At 42.6% G+C, this 8,657-nt stretch overlaps 1 protein-coding gene across 1 annotated transcript in view; it reads right to left on the reverse strand.

Annotated features, from left to right (window-relative positions):
• Window positions 1-8,073, reverse strand: part of LOC138001021 (uncharacterized) — a 48,306-nt gene extending 40,233 nt beyond the window's left edge. Inside the window, exon 1 of the mRNA XM_068847690.1 lies at window positions 8,026-8,073. The gene's annotated coding sequence lies outside the window, so the exon portion shown is untranslated. The remainder of the gene's footprint in view (window positions 1-8,025) is intronic.
• Window positions 8,074-8,657: the final 584 nt, after the last annotated feature.

The following is an 8,657-nucleotide window of genomic DNA, read 5'->3' on the forward strand; positions in this document are numbered from 1 at the left end:
CATCATGAAAGCGAGATTCAGAAAGAGAGTTATAATCCAAGAAGACTCTCTGCTTAAGATCATAGGAAACATAACGGATGATGGCACGATGGTCTTCTTTGCCGTTGCAGAAAGTGGCCCTGTTTCGAAAGGTCCAAATGCCATAAAGAATGGATTTCGTCAAATGGCGCGCGAGCCGAGCCCTCTTAGCACTAAGAGAGGGCCAGCGGAAGAAAAAAACCGTTAAAAGGTTTGCAACAAACTGCCTACCAAGCAACAGGGAGAGAACTGGCACAAAGTGTAGCCAGACTCTTTTGACCCTTAGACAATTTAAAAAGCAATGGTCAATGGTCTCTCGTCGCGGACAAGACGCACAGCGACCAGATGAGATACAACCCCAATTGAAAAGGGAATCACGCACCTTGACGCCGCGGAGGATAATAAGCCAAAAGACATCGTTCTTATAGTTCTCAGTGAAGGGGTCCCGGACGAGAGACCAATGACCATCGAGGGAGAACCCTGGCCCAATGACCTGGGACCATTGACGCGGCAAGATTGGCGGGGATGAGTTGATTGAAAGTAGCTTTTGATACAAGGTTTTACAAACTAGGGCACTGTCTCCCACCCTGGATAGAGTATCAAGACAGGCCTCGTAAAAGGGAGTTGGAGAAGAAGCACTGGGAGAGGAGTTATCCCGTAAGGAAGACCATTCGGAACGCAGAGAGGACAAGCGACGCCCCAAAAAGTATTTACATAGAAAAAAACTAGAATCATCAGGGGAATTAAGCACGGAGGCCATCCCCGCCAATCTCAAAGCCTGGGCCTTTAAGACAAGATTGTCAAGATTGACACCCCCAAATTTCAATTTCAAAAAGCAAGTGTTACGACTCACCGTCTCCATTTTTGAGCCCCATAAGAAGGGCCAGATCAAGGCATTAACCTGCGCAATGACCCATTTTGGGAGAGTAAGAACTCTAGCAAGGTAAAGCAGCTTGCTCAAACCAAGTGTATTGATAATTAGGGCCTTACCGGGAAGGGATAGGGATCTCGACTTCCAGAGATTGAGGGATTTCTCCAGTTTCTCTAGTTTAGGCTGCCAATTAAAGTGCTCTGTAGGGATGGTGCCAAACACTACCCCCAAGATTTTCATTTTCTTAACCCAGGTGAGGCCCAAAGGTTCATCAGAACGAAACCTCCAGGCCCCCAGCCACATTGCTTCAGTTTTGGTGCGATTCAGTTTGGCACCGGTACCCCTTTCATAGACATTAACACAGCTGAAAAGCTTAGACAAGGATCGAAGATCCTTGAGTACAGTCGTAGTGTCATCGGCATACAAGCGAACACGTGCTTGCCGCCCTCTGGCACCAGGGAGGAGGAACCCCTCAACCCCTGGACAACGGCGAATGAGGGACGCTAATACCTCAACACAAAGGACATAAAGTAAGGGAGACAAAGGGTCCCCCTGTCGCACCCCACGCGCAAGAGAAATCCTCTGAGATAGCCAACCGTTTAAGATAATCTGCATAAAGGCACCATTGTAAAATGTTGAGATCCACCGGCAAAACTCAGGTCCAAAACCATAAACCTGGAGAAGATGCAGGAGAAAGGAACGGTTGACACGGTCAAAGGCTTTCTCTTGGTCAAGGCTGACTAAGATTGCGGATTCATCCGTCCGTTGAATGTAGTCCAAAACATCACGCAAAAGAGTAACATTAGAAAAAATACTTCGGCCAGGAACGGAGCAAGTCTGATCAGGGTGGACAATATATTCAAGAACCTTGGAAAGACGAGAAGTGATTGCTTTAGAAATAATCTTATAATCCACATTCAAAAGAGAGATGGGCCGCCAGTTTTTTAAGTGCTTAATATCACCACGTTTCTTAAAAATAAGCCGGGTGACGCTACCTTTCATCGAGCCGCAAAGCTCGCCATCGGAGAAACACTGGTTAGAAACACGGAGTAAAAGGGGACCCAAAGTCTCCCAAAAATGAAGATAAAATTCAACTGATAGTCCGTCAGATCCCGGTGACTTCCCGGTATTAAGACTCTTAACAGAGTTCGTTAATTCGTCAAGCGACAAGGATCCCTCGCACGAAGCGCGTTGAGGAGGAGAAAGGGACTTTTCAACAGATTCTAAACAACGCTGTTTAAAAAACGCGTCAATAGGCTCATCAGTGAAAAGATCTGAATAGAAGCGCACATGCGCACGTTCAATTTCTTCACGCGTGAACACCTCTACATCATCAGAATTAAGAATAGAAGAAACAATATTACGCTCAAAGCGTTCACGTTCAAGCTTAAAGAAAAATCGCGTGGGCCTTTCTCCCTCCTCAAGCCACTGAACTCTAGAACGGATTTTAGAACCGTCTAACTTTTCCAAGGTAAGAGCCTTAAGCTTACTTTCGAGCTCGGAAATTTCAGGACTAACTGAAGGATTACCAGAGGTAAGCTGACGTTTTAGCTTAATAATCCGGTTAACTAAAAGAACACGTTCGTGCGAGAGATCCCTGCTCTTTTCCCTGGCAAAGAAAATGATCTCAGAGCGGATAGAGTTTTTAAAAAAGTCCCACCAAACTTTAACCGAAGGAAAGTGTTGTAAGCAATTGGCTAAATGATTGATACAATTCGAAATATAGGCGCAAAACACATCATCATTCAAAAGTGAATTATTAAACTTCCAAATGCCAGGACCACGGAGGTTATTCCCAGTGGGCTGGAAGGAAAGACAAACAAAATCATGGTCGGAAAAAACACAAGGGTTGATTTCACAAGAAACAACAGAAGGCATGAAGTTCTTAGAAACAAAAAATTTATCTAAACGCGAACCAATTGAAAAATCCGAATTAAACCATGTGCACTGGCACACTCTCGGATGTAGCTTGCGCCAGACATCAATTAAAGAAAAGGCTGAACGCAAATCAGTAAGGCACTTAGCAGGCACAAAGTTGCCGCCAAATTTATCAAGGTTGTGATCGTAACAATTATAATCACCAGCAATTATTAAGACATCAGAAGATAAAAAGTATTCATGCAAACTTCTGAAAAACACTTTCTTTTCGGCCAAGTTGGTGGGAGCATAAATGTTAATTAAATTAATCCTTAGGTCGTCAAGTTTTAACAAAAGACTAACAACCCTCCCCGACGTGTCTCTTTTCCAGCAACTGACGTTGCCGGAAAAAGATTCAGAAAGGCAAGTAAGGACACCACCTTGTTTGCCTACAGCAGGGGACCAAAAACAAGGTCCACGCCAGGCACAAGAGAAAACGCGGAAAACCTCAGGATCAGTAATCTTCGTTTCCTGAAAACAGAAAACGTCATAGGAGGTACGAAGACTATATATGAGATAATCTTGGAAAAGCTTACTGAAACCACGAGAATTTAAGGAAAGAATTTTGGAAGTCATGAAGGGTGAGGGTTCTTAGTCTTTTTACTAGAACTGACCGGCATAGGTGACGTTGATTTACGCGCAGGTGGACCATCTGTGAAGTCTAGCCTGGCAGGCTTGCGTTTCGGTGCAACTCGAAGAGGTTGAGGACGGATAGGAATCTGTGATGAACGCAGCGGAAATGTAGGGCCAGGATCCTCAGGAATCTCCATCGCAGCAATAGCTTGATCAGAAGCAGTAGAACGTTGCGAATCAGCTGCAGCGACAAGGTGTAGATCAGACAAAGTAGGAGAGCCAGAAATGATGCTCGACGGAAGAGAAGGCTCTTGGGACAAAGGAGAAGACAGGGACGACGATTCAACAGGCGAAAGGAGGGACTGAGACGATTGCGTAGTTTGTGATGACTGAGAGAACTGTGTAGACTGGGAAGACTGCGAGGGTTGTGTGGAGGGCTGCTTTGGGGTGTTCTGGGACAGTGATGAAGGTTGACCAGAAGATGGCGACAGTGATGATTGCGATGAGACGGGAACACAGGAAGGTGTAGGAGGTAGTACATCAGGAGAAGACTGCGTAGGAGGCTGTGAAGGAGGAATATCAGGTAAAGACTGCTTTAAAGGAATTGAAGGAGGCGGGCCATCGGAAGAAGGCTCATCAGGAGGAGGCTGCGGGGGAGACTGTGACGGTCGAGACTCTGGAAGGGGAGCAGGAGCAGCATCATTATCACCAGTGTCAACTTTTTCAGGGCGCCGCCACCAAGATAATTTACAATCAATGGCGTAGTGGCCGTCCTCTTTGCAAATACTACACTTGATTTCTTCTTTACAGTCGCTGAAGGTGTGACCCAGTTGGTCACAGTTAAAGCATATCACGTTAGGGCACACCTTTGCGACATGATCAGGAAGATGGCACTTTCTGCAAGTAGGAACCTGTCCCTCGTGTTTGACTCTAAGAAGCTTCCTGCCGAAGCGTAGGAAGGACGGAATCGACTCAGATAGCTCCATTCTAGCAACGCGTGTTCCATTCTTGATGCCCTCGTAGCCCTGTAGATTACATCTGCGGAAGCCGAGGACAGATCCATAGCGGCTGAGACGATGGGCCAGTGCTTCATCAGAAAGCTCGAAGGGAGTATCATACACAACAACAAAGGTACACGTAGAAGATGAATTACGATGACGACGGATAAAAGAAGATTTACGAAGGAAGAGATCACGGTACTCACTGGTGGAAAACGTCACGGAAACAAAGCCATTAGGATTGCGTTGGAGACATCTGACCGCAGCAGCACGGATACCACAGTTCTTTAGATCGGCAAACACTTGGGATAAAGAAGTGTCCTTGTCGGAAAGAGAAAAATGTGCCGTACATGGTCGCTCGGGCAAAATGTTCAGCGGATGGATAGAATCCTTCTCTGCGTCAGTAAGACGTTCAGCATTCCTCATTATATAATCAACACTGGATTGACTAGACACACTGGAGTGTCGACGACGCCCAACCATTTGGGCATAAGACGGGATATCAGCAATTTCCATGTTCTCTTCAGTTTCGGAAACGTCCGCCCAGCTATGCTGGGGATCAACAACATTACCTGCCATACTACTGCAAAGGCCACAAAATGACCAATACAGCAATAGCACAAGTGAAAAAACAGACTGATAGGGCTTCGCCCTGGGTTAGCCCAACGATAACCTGATGAAAGGCCTGGGCCTCATCAGTGCAGTGCTGATGTCTAGGATGGAGGTTAAGCTATAAAGCCACCCCAGATGTCCCACACATGTGGTACATCCAAGTCATGCCAGAGTGCTCAAACTAGCGAGCTAGTGAGCATGCGCAATTGCAAGCGGCAATGACTCATCCTAGTAGAGTGCTCAATTTGAACATGAAAGCAAAAGCTTTGTAATGCCAAAGAGCTATATCTAACTGCAGACAGACTGCAGACATATATAGTTAAGTGTACGTAAGGAAAAGCGACGAAGAGGCAAACTCTTGACTGTTCTGGACGAAGTTTAATGCGACGTTTCGGCCGTTCGGCCTTCTTCAGGTTAAAAATTAAAAACTAAAAAAAACTATTTACAATGAGTGCAAATCACAAAAACAGCAGCTTATATATACAGAGCAGAAATATTGAAATTAAGGAAACGAAACAAAACAAAGGTCAAAGCTACAAGGTGACATGGATTTGACAATCAAAGACAAATAAAGAACTATAACAAAAGGTCTAAATTCCAAGGTGACATAGATTTAACAATCAAAAACAAATAACTATAGGTGACATATCGATAAAAATGCATCGTATTGGGAAAATGTCAACTCACAACTACTCAATTGTAGTAATTAATGCGGTGTTTCGATCTAGATTCCCGCCTTTTATTAAGACCATGAGGATTAAGGGTAAATAATTGCGCAGTCCAATAGGCCTCCCTAGTGAGTAACAATTGTTCAAGATGTAAAGAATTTTCAAAAGACCTAATTTGTTCGATAATGATGAAATTGATTTGTGAAATTTCATGTTCAGAGTTATTATAGTGGATAGCCAATTCACAACATGCTGAAGAACAAAAGAACTTGTGAATTGGCTATCCACTATAATAACTCTGAACATGAAATTTCACAAATCAATTTCATCATTATCGAACAAATTAGGTCTTTTGAAAATGCTTTACATCTTGAACAATTGTTACTCACTAGGGAGGCCTATTGGACTGCGCAATTATTTACCCTTAATCCTCATGGTCTTAATAAAAGGCGGGAATCTAGATCGAAACACCGCATTAATTACTACAATTGAGTAGTTGTGAGTTGACATTTTCCCAATACGATGCATTTTTATCGATATGTCACCTATAGTTATTTGTTTTTGATTGTTAAATCTATGTCACCTTGGAATTTAGACCTTTTGTTATAGTTCTTTATTTGTCTTTGATTGTCAAATCCATGTCACCTTGTAGCTTTGACCTTTGTTTTGTTTCGTTTCCTTAATTTCAATATTTCTGCTCTGTATATATAAGCTGCTGTTTTTGTGATTTGCACTCATTGTAAATAGTTTTTTTTAGTTTTTAATTTTTAACCTGAAGAAGGCCGAACGGCCGAAACGTCGCATTAAACTTCGTCCAGAACAGTCAAGAGTTTGCCTCTTCGTCGCTTTTCCTTACGTACACTTAACTACAAATTCGCGTCGAGACATTGTATCCTGTGGATTCTCTTACTGGGAGTTCATCGTTAGGTCAACCAACCGTACACTGCTTTTATATATATATATATATATATATATATATATATATATATATATATATATATATATATATATATACAGACGACCATTTCGCAGTTAATTTTTCGCGAAGTCATTTCAAACATTTCGCAGTTAATTAATCGCGAAGTGACTGATTCCATTATATATGTAGAGGTACATTTCGCAGTTAACTGACTGCGAAGTCCTTCCCATCTGTAATATCTGTTCAGAGATATTTTTGCTAACTTTCATTTGTCTCTTTAGAGCCGTAACATAAATGCAAACTTTGCACTAATCAAAGCTTTCCGGCAATGGCAGTGTTGTAGCAGGATAAGACTAGAGACGCTTATGGAGTGTGCAGGCAAATATCACGGTGAAAGAGTGACACAGATCAATGCTTGTCGCTTGATAGTCGGAAAGAGCTCAAGGGTGAAATTTGGAGGCATTTATTATATTGGTTAACTAGTTCGGGAAATGCACTACCGAAGTTCTGCCGGTTCACTGCTCCTGCGATCCGAGTTGGTATCTGTTTCCTTGGTTATTAATTATGTTTTACTGTAATGGATTTTGAACAAAGAAGGTTGGTCGATTTAACGACCCTCGACGTCGAGTCCCTGCTTCATCAAAAGACAAGGCGTGTCACTGAAATACATTCACCGTGTCATTTTTGACAGTCACTTATCACTAAGAAGCAGATATGCTTCAGTGAGATAAACATGAAGAACTACGCTTGTAGATTCAGCCCCTGATGAGTTTATTCAGTGGAGCAAATTATTCTTGTTTAATTTCTTACATTTAATACCACAACTCAGTTCCACTGTTCTTTCTCTACTCTACATACGCCGCTGATTGCAGTCTGTGTTTGCAATGATAACAACATTCTTTGATTCAGTTTTATTTTCGACCTACTAGTTTTGTTCGGTAAAACAGACCTTCGTAGTAAAATTTCGTATATAGATTCAAATCATGTTTGGCGACAGCCTTAGGCCGTATTAGGTTAGCAGGGGGCGATAAAAACGATTGGGGAAAGGAAAAAAACCTACTCGTAATAACCAAGTCCATCTCGCTAGGAAATTTGTCTGACATGGCAGTAAGGTTTACAGACTCGGCCTGGAGGACTCAATAAGTTCAGTAACGAGTAATGCCTCATAATATTCATTGCCTATTTTTTCCGGGATGACTGGTAAAAAGTGGTTCCTTTGTCCAAGGGTATATATTTTGGATAGGATGCGGGAGTCAAGTTCCCCTCATTGGTTTCCACAATGGCAATACATTGTTAGTATCGGAGTACGGCTAAATACTTGATTTGATAAGTCTTAAGTTAAATGCACATCGGGCAAATATCACCCTGACAAAACAGGCACAGATCACTTTCTTGTGGAATCTGAGAGCTCAAAGGTGGAGTCTACAGTTAAAGAAGAAAATGCATTACCTTTTACAGATGTTGTGCGCCCTCGCCTGCGCATACGATCAAACTTGGTATCTTTCCCTTTGTTACGTTAGTTTACTTAAGCGCAGAAGCTCGTTTTTGAAGCAATCAGTTTGTTGATTTAAGGATGCTCAAGGTCGTCTCTGCTTCAGAAAATAACAAGGCGTGTTAAATACATTCAACGTGACGCTTCTGACAGTCACCAATGAGAGGCAGACATGCTTCAATCAGAAAAAAAAACAGGGAAGAGTGTATGTTCCTTCCGAATATATTTTCGACCTAGGAGTCGGTCTCCGTTGAGTTTTTAAGTGGAGCAAATATTTCGTGTGCTGATTTGCTCATAATTAAAATCCTACAACACGTTTCACTGCTTTCTTTAAAAGCTCTGAACGCGGCGGAGATTTTTAATTGAGATGACCTTAGAAGGGAGCTGTATTGTATAGCACAGTCAGGATTGAAACTTGACAGGTCAACAAGCCAGAAAGTTAACGTCTGCATACAGTGTGCAGATAAATATCACCTTGAAAAAGCAGGCATAGATCCCTTGTCGTTTCTGAATCGGAGAGCTCAAGGGTGCATGGAGTCTACAGGCATTTATCTTGGTTAAAAACGGAAATGCATTAACTCTAGAGATG

The sequence above is a fragment of the Montipora foliosa genome, chromosome 4, assembly GCF_036669935.1.
Source record: "Montipora foliosa isolate CH-2021 chromosome 4, ASM3666993v2, whole genome shotgun sequence".
Taxonomy (NCBI): domain Eukaryota; kingdom Metazoa; phylum Cnidaria; class Anthozoa; order Scleractinia; family Acroporidae; genus Montipora; species Montipora foliosa.